The 17,900-nt window shown below is 34.0% G+C and overlaps 1 protein-coding gene across 2 annotated transcripts in view; it reads right to left on the bottom strand.

The window, feature by feature from the left end:
• The window catches only part of LOC111592324 (nuclear hormone receptor FTZ-F1), a 36,326-nt gene that overhangs the window by 14,266 nt on the left and 4,160 nt on the right, over window positions 1-17,900 (bottom strand). The gene's annotated exons all lie outside the window — the stretch shown is intronic.

Below are 17,900 nucleotides of genomic sequence, written 5' to 3'. Positions count from 1 at the left end.
CAGCATGAGCTTATAGGAATTTAACTGTTGAATAACTTTCTGAATGAAATTTGTAGAGCATGATAATGACATTTAATGTCCCTTTGGACATAGATATTATTTTAATTGCCGTGTTAAATATATGAAACAGTTTATAAGAGACGTGGTCGACACTGCAATGTTTATATATCGTTGTTGATCAGGAGTAATCGAGTGAAATTTAGTCCTACTCGTCTATCTGTCTATATGCCTGAAAGCGTTCATCTTTGAACGTTCAAAAAGTACGGCTTTCTTACTCGCTACATCATGAACTTATAGGAAAAAAATTCCATTTGGCAAAGGCAAGTAATGACAAACAATGCGTTTACTATGAGCGGCAAGCAGCCAGCCTACGGTCGTACAATTACACACACTATTACATTCAGCTTAAGAAATCTAAAACCGGTTATACAGTTTCGGCTGCGAGAAATACGACCCACCCCTTCCACCAATTGAAGCCTCCAGCATCTTTAAGTTACACATTCTGTGCGCTCCAAAAGCTCCTGCAACTACCTCTGCTTTTACCCTGTATATGAAATAAAAACTATATTTGATGTGATAAGATCAATTTTTGTAATCTTCAAGCCATTCATGTAAATAAGCTTGTGATCAGTAAATATACAAGACGCAGTTTATAGTTTACAATTTAGTTCGATTACAAGTCTCTAATCGATATTATAGATACAAATTTATTTGATTTCCTTTTTAAGCGGAGCTTTAATAATATAAAGGAGAACTATATATACAGGGTTCAAGATACTGGAAGATGTCAAAGTCCAAGTCTTTAAATAATAGCGGTTCTGTTATATCGGACATGGTATTTCCCGATTGGGGTGGCCAATAGAGGGGAAATGGTATGCGTCCATACGTGACATCAAGAAGGACACTGCCCAAAATCAGGATACTTTTTCACTTCTTGAATGAGTATAACAATAGAAGAGCACAAAAATGTATTTTCACTTCTTGAATTTTTCTTAAACTTTTTAATGATATAGTATTCTTTACTTTATAATATTCAAATACATACATCTTAAGTAACAGTAGTTTATTTTAACATTTATTGTTTAGCAAAATTCTTTACAAAAGACTTTCTATTAATTCAAAGGAAACTGTTGAAGGCGGGTCAGAAGTAAATTTAATTTATATTCAAATTAATTTTTATTATGCTATTCGATGTGTATTCTATGTGATTTGTATTTATTAAGCACACAAATCTAGATCTTGGAATATATTTTCCAGTGCTCATGTATCTTGTATTTCTTAGCGCAGTTCATCCTGATCACTGTCGCCCACAAATCATTTTTAAATGAGGCAGGTCACTTATTTGACAGCGTATGACTTCATTATCATGAACAGCGTCATTATCGTCAACACCATTGGGAGAGGATCGCTGAGAGAATAAAACCAAAAAAAAAAAAAAAATAAATAAAACAAAAATGCTCAACTCTGTGAGTGCCCAACTGGGAGATACCCTTTAAATCTACATCAAATAATTAATTTTTTTGAGCTGTGTATACTTTTCGAAAATCGGTCCCAACGTGTATTTCTGACTGATTTTAAATTTCATGAAATCCATTTTAAAATCAACTTTGATCGATATAAAGCAGATGATAGAATCGGCTATACTGACGCCACTACACTATCGGAATAATAATATTCATGTATGTTTAGTTTTTAGGACCATAGATGCTAATCCCTATGTCTGTTACATGTTACGTGTGAATATAGGCATTATACCCTATTTAACCCATTTCCATGGGTTTAGGGTATACAGACCAAATACTCTCAAAAACAACAACAACGACAGCACTAGCTAAATTACAAGCGGCGGCTAAATTTAGAAAACACAAAATGTTTCATGCATATATAGCCGCATATGTATACAGAATATATATATATATATATATATATATATATATATATATTGTATATAAATATATATAGGTATGCATACGTACAATTGTGTGCTCAAAACTCCGACCACAAAACAAACAATAAAAAAACAACAAACAACAAATGGCAACAAAAAACCCAAAAGCATTAAAAAAACCAAAAACTCGTCTTAACCTGAAACGAAACCTTGTAACATTTTTTCCTAGCTTGGCGACGCTGCTGCTGCGCTGCTTCTCAAACTTAATTGACGTGCCGGTTTACATACGTTGGTTGGCAACGAAGCGGGTAACTTTCGGCAAACGTACATATGTACGTACGTAAGTACGTATGTGTGTATGGATACATATATGTACTGGCGCGACACTGCAACGGCAACGATTGCAAGCGGTAGCAATACAAACACACATACACAAACACAAGCAATAACAGAGACCGTCAAATCGCTTGTTGGTTCTCTCTTGCTCTCTCAACGTTGAACGTTGATCACTTTTGCTTTCAATATGAAATAATCGACAGAGAAGTCGACGCCAACGACGACGTCGACGTTGACGTCAACGCCGACGCAAACGCAAGCAGCAGCAGTAGCAGCTGAATGGCGAAATAAATGAGAGCGCACGAACAAGTTTTCGCCCACATGCTTCGGCGTTACCCGTTGTCGGAAATGGAGCGCGGCGAGAGACAGCACAACAAAATGCCAAACGCTCTCGCTCACGCTGCTGCAGTTACTCGTTTCTTGGCTGTTGCTGCTCTGCCGCCTGGGTGCGCTTTTTGCGGCCCGACGCTTGCTTGACATCATTTAATAATGTAATAAGTGAAAGTGTAGCGCTGTGTGTGTGCGTCAGTATGAATATATAGTCATATATATATATATATATATATATATATATATATATATATATATATATATATATGTGTGTGTGTGTGTGTGTGTGTGTGTGTGTGTGTGTGTGTGTGTGGCTGTGTGTGTGTGTATGTATGTATGTGCTCTGTGTATATGTTGGCGCGCTTGTGGCATCGTTGTCGCTGCTAGCATTCGCTATCTCAACTGACCTACATTTTTGTTGTATACGTAAATATGTAGATATTATTTAGGTCTATGTTAGAGAAATTAATTTCGATTTCGTTTTATTACGTTTTTATGCTAAGCCTCATGCGAGAGCCTCTCAGAAGACAGAAGACAGAGCAATGATAGTGATAACAATATAATTAATACAACTTATCAGTTGCCTGGCGGACCATTTAGATGGATGTTTCTTAACAGTTCTATGTGAATCTGAAAAAAAACACGATTCCCGATGTACTCCAGTAAACGCCGACAAGCTGGCTTTCGTAACACAATTCGGACCTACCTCACTGTAACCCAATCTAAAATTAAACCATTGACGAAATTATACTCAAAATACATTTTTGTAACTACTTTTTAAAATAATAAAATTGTGTCAGAGTAGTTTGATTCTCTTTTGGGTCTAAGAAAAATATTATAAGCAAATAGCAAGACAGCTTTCGGCTGCATCTGCTGCTAAATACCCTGTTATAAGATTCATTTAATTGACCGTCTACTAAATATAAAAGTTCCGAGAATCTATTAGTTAGTTAAACGTCAATTTAAAATTGATTTTTAGCTATAAATCCCTCGAATTATTAAATATTTATTTTTTGGATTTTTATTTTGAAACTTTTAAATGATTTCCACCAGTGTCAATTCTTACTCTCTTGCAGAGTATTTCATATAGTATATATGTACAATCTGTGCATATTTTATTTTCTTAAGCGACGATACGGCTTTAAATGAGTTGTACGGCACGCACAAACACAGAGAGCACTGAAGCTTCGGACAAAAGAGAGCGTACCAAACAACATGGGCTATGTGATTACAACAGCAACAAATCAAAAGCTTGAAATATAATGTCTGTGGGCGGAGGGAGGTGGAAACGGTGCTGTTGCTCGCGCTGTCGACGATGGCGTTGCTTCTGTTCGTAAACGTTAACGCTGCACAACATATTATTTAAAAAACCTTGACACACTTTTGTGCGCGTCGCACACACACACACATAGTACGTACATGCATGCATGTATACAGCGAGAGATACTCGCCCAGGGACGGTTTCGACCGCAATTCGCCGTCGCCTTCGTTGTCGTTGCCTTTGCGAGGAGGTCAGTTTAACGAGTACGTTTGTGTAATTGCGTATGTGTGCATGTGTGGATGTGTGGATGTGTGAGTGTGTATATACATATATAAAGTGCAATTCTGAGCGATGCGTACAAGTGCATTTGGACTCACAGCAACAACCCCATAGCTTCTCCATCCCCTCTTTTGTCTACAGAGGCACGCGGATTTTTGTTTTAGTTGCAGTTAATTAAATTAATTAACGCATATAAATTATGCAATATTTAAATATCTTATATACATAACATATGTGTGTAGTTTTTATGTATATTTATAAATATTTATTGCATTGGGGTTGGATACAATAAAAAAACCGTAAATGGGCACAGCTAATTTAAAAATCAAATATATACATTAAAATACACACACACACATATATATATATATATATATATATATATATATATATATATATATATATATATATATATATATATATATATATATATATATATATATATATATATATATATATATATATAAATATATACATGTATAATTATGTATGTAAAATGATATATAAATATATATACTTTATCGATTGTTCGATTCGATGTTATGCGTCATATCGACATCGTAACAGGTGTACCATACGGTTGTCTGTTGTTATATTACCGTATTTTTTGATTTCTTCTTTTCATTCGTTTTTTTTCTGTTTAAAATCTGATTAAAAATAATATATATTTAAGTAAAATATTATATTTCCTATATTACAGTTTTAATTTTAAAACGAATTTCAAAATTGAAATAATTTTCTCGCATTTTAGTGAGATATCTCTGGATACTTTTTCTAAGATGGGCCGACTTTTGGTAAAAATAGTCCTTTTGTTTATGTAGATACAGTGAAATTACAGAAATACAGAAAATAAAGTTATCTCCGACTTGCCACGCTCTTAAGAAACAGATATAAATGATACTTGGCCAGAAGCAGAAAGTATTGGCACTAATTAAGCTGCACAATTTAGGGGGTGTAACTCTATTCGAATTCTATGGTTAATAATCATTGTCAAAACTGTTCGTAATTCTGATTTTATGTGATAACCTGCGAGCATTCGAACAGACCATTGCGTTAACTTCGCGAACGAGTATAAAAAGAAAGAAGTCCGAGTTTTAAAAAAAGTGCAATGATTAGATTCAATAATAGAACTATATTCCTCTTATTCGAATCTATTTGTTTGACATATGAATATGAATATGTATAAGCCCATAATCCATTCATTTGCTTTTTACCTAGGATGAAATGACCACGTTGTCTTGATAAAAAATAGCTAATTACATTTAAGTCGAAGACTCATGGTTTACTTTTATCCTATTTAGAGTTAGGGGTATACAAATTCACATGCCTAGTTTTAATATTAGTTTAAATATTAATTAATCAAAAATTGGCTCTAGTTTTGCAAATCACACACAGGCACACACACATACACACATCTTAGCGCACGACTGCTGCAATTAATTTACGCGTCTATCGCGTTCGTGAGCAGAGCGGCAGAGAAAACGCCGCGTCGTCGTCGGCAGCGCTGCGACGCGGCGTCGGTGCAGTTGACGAGGCTTAAAACTAGGTCACGAGGCCACAAAAACAATTGCAGCAGCGTTGGCGTTGTGTCTGTATGGTAGAAGAGGGTGGGATGTCATCAAGAGGGGCTCCCGCTACGCTGACTGCTTAAAATACAATGCGCGTTTTAGTTGGTCGAGCGCGCGGAGACATTTGCAGTGTGTGGCTTGGGTAAATGGGTAGATGAGTTGCTGGGTGGGTGGGCCAGTGTGACCGTGTATGTGTCTAGAGAAAAGTGAGCCGCTATCAGCTGGCTGATAAACAAGAGCTTTGCAGCAAGTAAGGTAACAGGCCGTAGGTGGGTCTCATTGCTTAGAAAGCAGCGAAGTCGGTTCGCTGGACATGATGTCAGTTCCCACAGCGACTTGACGCCATATTAGAAATATTGCTTTTATCCTTTCGACTCAAGCGATTTTTGTTCTCAAAATACCTAGATATATATAAAAAATTAATTTAATTAAAGATGTAGGCAAATGTAATGATTTACTATAATGATTTACATTATAATTGAAATTGAATACAAAGAAATTTAAAAGTTGAAATTAATTTTAACCTACATTGTATACTAACTGAACTAAAAACATCAGTTACATGCATACATACAAAAACAAGGAGTAAATTCGCAAGTGGTTAAAACTGGCAAAACAAATCAAAATGAAATAAAGTTTATGTATCATAGACGGGTGGCCGAAGTTAGCAGAAAAATTAATTATTATGACAATCTGTAGGGAATGCCCACAAAATGTTGGACTTCTAGCTCCCCTTTGCATCGTCCCCTTTTAAATTTAGTTGATGCTTCTATAGCGCAGAAATTACCTTGTGAATGAGCATACAAATTAAATAATTGTGATTTATATGTTACACACGAGCCCAACGACTTACTTGAGAAATATTCTACAGATAAGGGAACATGGTTAAATCAGCTGAGTAAAAATCTTTAAGAAATAAATGACATAAATATTATAAATAAAATAAAAATAAACAAAAAAACAATATATAAAATTAGCTTCGTCTGGCTGCCGACAACGCTGACGCTGCCGCTGGCGCTGACGTCGCTGCCAACGTTGGCATAGTTGTACCCCGTTGTTAGATATGGTGACCCACTAACCCACTTTTTTTCAAAACGTTGAAGCTTTTGACGTACACACACTTAAATAAGTGTATGAATGTGTATGTGTGTGTGTATGTATTGGTCACTGTTTCTTTTTTTTTGATTAAAATTATATAAACAAAGTGGAAATATTCAACAACGCAATCGACACAGAAACAAAAACAATACCGACACGAAATAATGAAAACAAAAACGAAAATGAAAACGAAAAAGCTACAGACTTACAAATGTCTCTCTACCTCTTTCACTCATGAGCTCTTTATACGCTTGCATATGTACATATGTATGTGAATGTGTTTATTAGTTGCGTAGCACCTTACGTAGAGAGGAGCAGTGGCGTACCGGCAAATAAAGCTTTTACTCTTAAAAATAGAGTATCGCAATTTAAAAACAGTTTGTGAAACTGATTTAAGGGCAATGTTTAATAAGCTTAAAGATTATTTTGCTATTGTTGATAATGGACTTAATAAGGGTTCGTAACAATATATTAAATGTTTTGTGACTCATATTAACAATAAGTTCCATTACTATCGCACATCCATTGAACTGATACTTCACCTATAGAAGCAAATATTTGGTATTAAAACACCCTAATATACATATATATATAATCGGTTTATAGGGTATTTAAACAACGACATTGCCAAGTCAGTTTTTTAGTTGTTTTGCCTTGAGCAACACGCAAACCACAACGAGCAATTCCAAACACGGCGACGCTTCAGCAAACACACACATATATAAATATATAAATATATTATATATATATATATATATATATGTATGTATGTATGTATGCATAAATATATATATATATATATATATATATATATATATATATATATACGAAATACATAACAATACAAAAGTGAAACAGAAAAATAATTATACACAAACATTTAATGAACCTAACCCAACAAAATAAACCGAAAACGCGTTCACGCATACGCCTCGTTTGGTGTGATATTTTTGTATGGCTATTTTTAATAAAGAAATACAGCTCTGTTCTATAATAGGCCAGACTATGATATACCCTTTATCAACCTAAATTTTAAATATATTAATTTATATACTCCGAAAACTATTGACAATGGTAATTTAAGGTATAATAGTTTTGTAAATAAGTATGTAAGAGGTAGAAGAAGAGGTGTAGACAGTATAAATATTCTTCATCAAGATTAGGTTAACGAGTTTGTCCGACCTCGGAAGCCACAAAAGCAAGAGACTTGATATTTAACTTTCTTATTATTTATATAACTTTCTTATTATCGGTATCGTTGATCATTGAATTTAGTTCTGAAGCGCAACTTGAATACTACAAAAGGGAAATATTCAATATGCTGTGTGCCATAGATTCGTAAAAAACGAACTATTTCTCAGCCTGTTTGTAAACGCGTTGTCGAATGCCTGAAAATGTGGATCAACTGATGCACGGGAAGATGGTCAGGTTAGCAAGTCAGGGAGATCGTGAGTATACATCGAAGAACATAATGAGTTACTTCCAAGGCTACCATGCATTATGTCTTTTGCGAAGATCGTTATTGGTTCATGATCTTCGAATGTTAGCAAAGTGTCACGAGTTGCAAGATACAAGTAAGTCAGGTGGCTCTCTCTGAATTGATTTTTATAATTAGAACAATTTGAAGGATTTGAACCACCGTATCGAAACAACAACAACAATAAAAATCTTGCGATATTTATGAGCAAACTATAAAAGATAAGCTAGGAAAATCCATCCTTTAACAATACGAGAATCTGAATGATATTCACAGTTATACTCGTTAAAGTTGAATTGAGTTTCAAACTGATTCTCGTTGCAAACTGATTCTTGGCAGTATGTATATTCGATGGTGATCGAATTATTGCTCACACGTCTTACAACTAAGGTAAGTATAAAATGTATTAGTTAGAAGGGGTTATGTTAAAGTAAAGATGCCTGGAGATGTATAGGCATGTTAGTATATGTTAATGTTTGTGTGTGTGTTTGTTAACACAGTTAAGTGCGCTTCTGTGTAGGTTTATTACAATAGTTTAATGGCTGCCATGATCCAAATTTTGAAACTAATTACATATTGTGCAAATAATTCAGTTCAGAGTACGAGACAGACGCTGTGTTTGACATCGCTTATCAAATAAGCAAACAAAATGAAACGTCTTGAAATTGTTATACATTTTGGCTTTTATTTGCTTTGTTTTTGCGCTCGCTCTACAAATCGAGTCAGGCAGGTGCGCAAGCGGGACAAAAACTTGGCCAAGTTCAGTAGGCCATGCAAATGGCTAAGTAGGTCATCATCTATCAAAAGCTCGCGTATTTCAATATTCTGCGGCGACTTTCAGCAGCAGCGACAACAGCTATGTTCAGTGCGATGACGACGCGATGCCCGACTTAAAGATATCGTGTACCTGTACCCATCTACTTGTTTTCATAATAAATATATATTATATTATCAAATGATCGACTCCAAGTTATCATATCTGTAGCCAGCTTCAGAATTTCCTAATAAAATATACGTATACTATTAAAGCTTCAAGAGTATTTTATTTACTTTATATTTGTACTAAGAAGACCAACATCAAGACACCCTGTAAACTGTACTCTGGAACTGACGACCATTCGACAGATATCGATATGAGTAAAAGATTACCAAAATTTGCAATATAGTTGGTATCCTCTTCTAATTAAGTTTTATATTTTATTCGAAGTACCCACTTAAAGTATTTTCTATACTTTTACAGATAGAAATTAAATGTGTGAAGTTAAAGCACCAAAGTTGTACAGGAATATTACTGTAGATTTTTTTAAGGTTGATCTTAAAATAAATAATACGCCAACTATGACGTGCCAAATAAAAAAGCCTCGTCTTCCTCTGTCTCAGCTTAATTTGCATCATTTTAGAGGTCGATCAGTGCTAAACTCCAGAACGACCTATAAATTATAGGGTCCGCTCATTAGGCTTTAGAATTTTCAATCATATCAATTTTGCATGGAATACAAAATATAAAGGATCAACTATAAAAACACTTATTATACATAATTTAAAAAGACTCACATTTATAACTGTGATGAGCTTAAATAAAAATAAATATTACTTTGGTGATATGCTTGGGGAAAAATTAAGAAAGAAACTTAAGGTGCCATGCCTGATTAGGGATCTAAAAATAACTATAGATCCAATTCGAAATACAAATATAGTAATTGTGTATGAATCAATACATTAAATTTATTGCCTGTTACATACAATTAAACAAATCCATTTTAGTTATTTTTAGTCTTTAGTTAAATAGATCGAAAAAAAAACTAAATACGTATAAAATAATATTTAAGTACTGCTGCAACATGTAAGCAAACACAAATAAGACTCCTTTCGTCGGGAGTACTCGACTAGGAGGCAACCAGTATACAGCGTTATTTTAATCATTTTACGCTGAAAAATTATTGAAAATCTCAGATATTAATAATATTTGTATTCAGCCCAGAAACCGAGTGTCTTTGAACGATAATAATAAAAACTTATAAACTTGTACTATGTAAGATACCACAAGAACAATTCTAACTAAGGATTGTAATATCGATCTAGAAGATATTTATTTATTTTAAGAAGTCGGTTAGTTTTACTTTTGCTTGTTGCATACATTTGTATAAAGCCGTTATACACGCAATCCATATTTTCAATGGGTTTAGGTTATGCATATAGTAATAATAAAAAGAATGAAGATATTGCATTTCAGAATATTTTTTTGATACAACGGCAATTATTAGACCTCGACCCCTTCTGCGACAACTACACTGTTCCCACTATTGCTGTGTTTACCAGTGCACATTCGAATTGACGACTTGGTACGCATTTAATGCCTCGGCCAATTTTACCTCTACTGCGTTGAGCTTTTTGTACGAAAAGCTCACTCACGTGTTTGCACTGGAATGCATATGCTAGCTATAGTGTTAATATACATATGTATGAATATATGAGTGTGCCTGTGTACATTTAGCTTTTAAGCTCTTTGTATCTTTATCATTTTTGCTATCTTTATTGGTTTCGTTGTTTGCTTTGTCTGGGGATCGTTGCAGTTTTTACATTGATTTGCTGCGACAACTATTGCGCACAGACTAAACGCCTAAATACTAAGAGAACCACACGCACCCAGTGAGACCGCACACACAGACATGCCCCTCAAAAGCTCAAACGAAAGCTCTACCCATATAATAGTAGCAACTATACGTGTTGGTGTGTCGGCATGGTTGTATTGTTTTGCTTGTGTGTTTGCTTTTGTGTATAAGACTCGCGACTGAAAAGCATTTTTACATTTTTCCAATTTAAAACAAGTATGAATGTTACAGTCGGGTGCGACCGACTGCAGAATACTCATTTATGGTCCTAAATAGTTTAATGTGCTTAATTAGTGTTTTCCGAATCTAATAACGAGTCTATGCGTAGAAGAGGAAATCCACCTAAAAAATTTTTTCGATTTTATCTGAAGAACTCTGAAATGGTGATTGGAGGCAACTATCAATAGCAGACATAAACGCTCTATTGAATAATTTCAGTTCATTTTCTGGGCTTCATTTTTAGCCTATGAGTATTTACAATTTAAGTTTTATTAGGTTTCGAGATGACATATTTTTTGCAGTTGCATTCACGGTCTATTTTTTGACAATCTATAGAATACTGACAGTAACATAAAGGCTTTAAAACTGTGAAAATTACGGGGTATTTTCCATATGACTCGCCCCAAATGGTCGTAAGATGTTTTTATCTTTGAAGTATATACTTCATCAGTTACTTAGACAAGTGTTCAGTTCTTCTTCAACCTATAGAATGCTCGCACTATTTCCCAAAGTTAAATAAATAAATAATTTTCTTACGTTTTCAATGAACATGTCGACCTTTATGGTGAAAATAAACCGAAGTGCTAGACAAGAGTTTCTAATTTTACAGAACATTCATTATTTTTTTTATTTTTTTCGATTTCTGTTTTATATTTTACGTAGTGTAGCGAGTTTCGACTTTAGCGATACCGAAATACTTGAAGGTTGGGGTAGCAATATAAGGATATTAGAATCAATTTTTGTTGGATTCTTTGTCACCGGTCATTTCATTAAAAATATTTTTTTAATTTAATAATACATTATTAATGAAAGACGCCATATATATTTGCAAATATTTGACAAAATATCCTCTAAGTTTGCGATATTCAAACAAAAGACACATATATATATATATATATATATATATATATATATATATATATATATATATATATATATATATGTATATATATATATTATATTATATATTTATATGCGCTACACGAGACTGTTCGATTAAGAAATACCCTGAACACTGCAAAGCGGTGATATTCCGGTGATACGCTTCATACATGAAAAGCTAGCAACACACACATACGTACGCATGCAGATGCGCTCGCTCTGCTTATTGCGCAGTTTACGCAGCGACTGCGCCGGGGCTGCAGTTCGGGCTATACTGTTGAAATATCATTGTGGAATAACTTTTCAGCAAGATTGACTTTGGTAATCAAATTTTTAGAACTTAAAAGTTTGGAGTTATCCAAAATACAAAATAAATGTTTGTATATTTTGTTATATTCAAGCTACGCGTTAAAAACTAAGTCAAATTATCAATTCTTATTGATAAGTAAATGGGATGAGTTATAGTTTCAAGGGAAAAATTATAAGCTCGTAAGGTACATACGATTGACACGCCCATCAGAAATTTTCAGCATATGATCTACATATTCGATTGGAGTAATTGTCAACTTAGTAAACATTCAAATTACTTCACATATTGGCTCTATTTATAGCTGAATTTAATTTTAAGTTTGGGAAATTTGAAGTCGGTTTTCAAAATATAACAAAACTTGTAGAAAACAAGCATCAAACTAAATACAAAATTATATAGATATAATTTAATAACAGCATTTCGATCATTTTTTAATCGATAACAATAAAAGCTATCGAATATTTGAAACAAACTTGGCATGCGTGTGCCATGTGTGACGCATGCACACATACGGACAGGCGGACAGGGCTTAATTTATCATCCTGAAGAATATATATATATGCCACGACTCCTTCTGCCTTTTACATACATTTGCACAAAGCCTTTCATGGGATAAAAAGATTAATTAATTTTCTATATTCTATCGCGTAGGGATTAGGGATTTAGGGATTTGCCATCAATAGAGGTACGCAACTTTAACTAATTGTTCAAAGTTACAGCACCAACAGTCATGAACATATGTTATAAAGTAGTAGAGGCCATATATACGTTTTTATGTAACACACAATACGCAAGTATATATTTCATGTCTATAACGAATGCAAATGTAACTAGGTCAAGGTGCAGGCCGCCCCATTTTGGTTGGCTGCACTAAGATACATGCTCTACTCCCGAGTCGCAAGCGCTTTTCATGCCCTCTGGATGGAATTTGCAATTGCAATGTCCCGACGTTGTTGTTTCAAATGTGGCACAAGGTCAACAAACGTCCCATTAGCACACTTTTCCATGCAGATCAAGACAGCAATGTGTGCTTCCCAACAAGCTCTCCACACCATTCAACTAAGCCCTCATTGACCCTGTTGCTATTTAATGTTGGAGCAAAACAAAATAACTAAGAATTTAACAATGTCATTTTTGGTAAATCAATAAGAGGTCAACCGTCACTAAGTCTTTATATTTTAATTATTTAACTGTAAAACTATGGAATATACAGATTTTCTCGATTTGTTTCGGTAAAAGTAGGCGTGGAGTATTTTGTTTGGTTGATCGTTTGTTGTGGTAGAAGAATAGATTTTTACGTATTTTCACACTTATACTCTAGAGACATAAAGACGTTTCTCGGTTTTAGGTTGGAAGTTTCTGTTTTTTTAGGACCACCTTTAAAGTTAATTAAATAAAAAAACTTATGGCAAAAATGGTAATTTGTTATACAATTTATAGGTAACTTCAAGGTTTGCAAACAAAAAAATGCAACTTGGGTGCATTAGTACTGTTTATATTGGTTCCAATTCGCCGATTTTAGACGCATACCACACATTATCTAAATAAATATTGCACAATACAATTAAATGCAAATTTATATTAAATATAGCGAATTTTGAATTTGTATTCAAACGTTTCAATGTCGCATCCTTGAGAGTTTGTATATAATACTTCTGACTTGCTGCATGACTAGAGCCATTTGTATTTCAATTACAAATTGCGGTTTACTTCTGAGGTCTGATATTAAATGGCAACTACAGCCGATGTGAATGCCCATTCTGAGGGATGTATCTATACATTGAGGACTCTAGTTAAAAGTGGTTCTATTTTCTACTTATTCAACTTAATCATATCAGAAATATGGTCTTAACATATATTCATCTTTATATCTTTATATCAATCACTGACATTACAGGTTGCAAGTTTAAAGAAGTTCTGCAGACGGTATTTGCATAGTGTGACCTTGCCCCAAAAAGGTCCAGCAACAACAGCAAGCAAAGCGACAGCAAGGACATACAGCGTTGCCCTTGACAACGTCTATGTCGCGCCACTTCAGACGCAACGACATAGAACCTTGTACTGAATTTAGAACAGCGAGGAGAACAGTGGCAACAGCAACAACGAATATGCACTAGCCACCCCAATGCCATGCCCCAATTTGCGTCGTCGGCGACCTCGTTAGCTATTTCCAAAGTGCAGCAAAAACAGCAACAAGCGGCTGACTTTGACCCATTTAAATCCTTTGAGGTAAGCAATAGACGCAGCAGAGCGATTATCGAACAGCTCAGTCAGCGTCGTCGACAGCGGCTGCGGCTGCGGCTTCGCAAACATTGCAATAATCTGTGTCAATGTCAGCCGGCGTTGCAGTGGGCGGCGACGCGGCGTTAAACTAACTGAGGCAGAACATAAAACGAGAGAGCACAAAACATAGATAGACTAATAGAGACAGAAAACGACAGAGAGAGATAGAGCGCATACAGTAAACACGCGCCAAACTTTCGATGCGGCTGACGCGTTTCGCTTGCAGTAACTGATGCACATACTCTATATACATATATATATACATATATATATATATATATATAAATATACATACGTGTGTATGAGTGTGTGTGCTCGCATCCTTGTACCCAATATTTAATGCATTTTACAAAACAGCACTAAAAACAAGAGTGTGCTACTGGAGAGCGTGGCTAAGATACCCTGTACCGTCTCATAATTTTATAAAAGTTTACAAATTACAATTAGCAATATTAAACACTTATTTATTATTTGCTTGATGAAACGTTGGCCTTATTTCAATTTTCTCTTATAAACTTGTATGCACCTCTTACACAGTGCATTAGATGTAGGGTATTTGAACGAGCTTGCGCTTGACCCAAATTCTAACGTGAAACGGCCTCGTTCCAATTTGAGCAATATGCTGAGGATTGCAACGACGCCTCTACACTCGTGAGTATTCCAATACAAATAACTGTGTATATGTGTGTATAAATATATATAGTGTTTATAGTATTGAAGGTCGCCAAATTGGGCGACGAGACGCCTGACATTGTTGAATGTCAGCCACAAGCAGAGTATCAACAATAACTAATGTTGCTTTTGTGAAATGCACTTGCGTGCGTTTGCTGACGTAGCGGCATCAGCGAGATATAACTAAGCAACGCAGCTTATCATTTTTGCCGATAACTACCATGCCATTTCCCTATCGATTAAAATCGATCATCTGACTTCGTTTGTCAAGAGTTTCTTGAATACCGTGAAATTTGGATACTCCAAATTGACCGTGTAGGTTCCTGTAATAAATACAGATTTTGTGCATTTCATGCCAAGAATCGCAAGTATCCTCAAATAATATTGCCTTGTACTTTGCCTAATACGCACATCTAGCTCTTAAACTGGATTGGGTAACTTCGTCTAGAAGAAATTGTATTCAGTAATTAAGTATTCTCTTCGTCGAGGAGCCCGACTAAAGCCCTCTTTGTTATTAGTATGTGTCTTATTCGAACCCAGATTCTTTTTTCGCATCTTAAATTGCATTGAAATATTTAAACTTTACTATTAAATCATATAACTTACATAGGACTCATGTGAATATTAAGTGTACGTCCTCCTTTAATGTTGAAAATCTTTCATCATTCTTTTTTTTCTCAAAAAGAAAAGAATTAAGTTCTGTATCATTTCAGAAAATAATTTTAAAAATCTTTTAAAAAAAATTGGGCATAATGAAATGGGCATACTTAATTACCAAACTTTTTGTGTAGGCCACAAAATTGATCTTATATAATACAAAAAATATTATAGGATATGTAGTTTTATCTTTGGAGGATAAATCAAAAATTAAGGCCAACATTGATTCTCGATCAAAAATCGCTAGAAGAAAACCCTACAAACATTTCAAAAGTGTTATTTATGTTCTTGGAAATTACGAAATCTATTGAGGAATAAAATGAATTATAACAAATAAGGGTGCTCTGGTCAAAACGGCGCGACAAGTAGTGATATTCATTCCGCGATATATATACAGACAGTACAGACTGCAGTATGGGCTTTAGTAAGCGAAATTATTTGTTGAATAAGTTCTAACTGAATTTTCCTTTTACTACATAGATTTTTCTAATGTAATTTTCAGGTCAACATTTTTGAATCCATTATTTGTATTTACTGAAGTACAAGTCTAGTATTTGAAATATATTTTTTCTTCAATTTGAAAGAAAAATCCAAAATCTGCAAAATATCAGTATTCATTATACGCAGCTATGAAGTAAATATGAAGTCTACAACATTTACGGTATTCAAAAAAAAACCTAAAAAAGGAGCCTACTTATTATTTTTTGTCGATAATAAAGAAATAGATTGATTTATCGAAAATAAAAAGATAAAAGAGATTTGTTTGTATGATATACACGAGTAGACATTTCCAATTTTATTTTTTATATATCATTTTTCCGATCACTTTTCCGGTTCTATTAAATCGATTTTTGAACAGTTCATACAATTTTGATTTCATTTATGTTTCACCTTAATTAAAAAAACAAATAAAATTGCTGATTAAAAAATCTTTATATTAATAGCGAAGTTACTACAGAGCCCATCATAAGATTGACTAAAAATGATATACCCACGCTTACTGGGTGCGGAGCAGATCGGAATAAACTATATACTCAAGTTTTGAGCTAAAATTGTCGAAAAAAGTATATATTTTTGTGATATTTATTTTTTTGTGAAAATAGATCACTCGTCTGATGAATGAATACGCTGATATATCATTAAATATCTGCAGTTAGATGTCTGTCGACCATGTATACTCCTTATATAACAGTTTAGTACCGCGTCGAATATAAGGAAGCCCCTATTAATTAACAGAACCCATAAATCTTATATATTCTTGATCAGGACGACACAATCAGTCGATTTACCCCTGTCCGTCGGTGTGTCAGTTCTTCTGAGTCTGTACCCGTCCGTGTGACAGCAGCGATCTCGTAAACAACTTGCTTTTAATTTTAAATGCATACACATGTAAACCATACGCATAGGTTTGGCAACTACACACATATAAATGTGAGAAAATGGGATTTTGAAGTTAATCTAGAGCAAGTTATTCAACAATACAGTTCTTGTTGTATAGCCCAAGCTGCAACTCAAGCAATAATACTCATGGAATTTTTAACTTTCTATCTCTAAAATAATAGGGGATCTAGCTCTTACCGGTTTGTGACGCCTCACATCAACGCCTAGATAAATAAACTGAGGTTCTATTCTTTAGAATATATTCCAAATTACAAGACCCTAGCGCCAAAAGTGCTCAAAATATAACTAAATTTGTACAAAGTACTAAATGGTCCAGTAATAATATAATGCTAATTACTACTTTCTTATAATTATATATATATATATATATATATATATATATATATATATATATATATATATATATATATATATATATATATATATATGTATATATATTTCTTAATTTTAGTGGTCAACTTGATTATATATTCTAAATTTCAAATCTCTAGCAGCTTACAAAGAGCATTTCCGTAATAATAGTCAAAGTATTTCACGATTTGTCACGCCAGGAAAATCCACACATTTTATTTTATTATTTGCTTTAATACTGACAGTAAGACGGATATTGCACAAAAATGCACTTCA

Source organism: Drosophila hydei, unplaced genomic scaffold, assembly GCF_003285905.1.
Source record: "Drosophila hydei strain 15085-1641.00,03,60 unplaced genomic scaffold, DhydRS2 tig00000001-arrow-pilon, whole genome shotgun sequence".
NCBI classification, from domain to species: Eukaryota; Metazoa; Arthropoda; class Insecta; order Diptera; family Drosophilidae; genus Drosophila; species Drosophila hydei.
The sequence above is the reverse complement of the archived record's forward strand: the minus strand, read 5'-3'. Positions and strand labels throughout refer to the sequence as shown.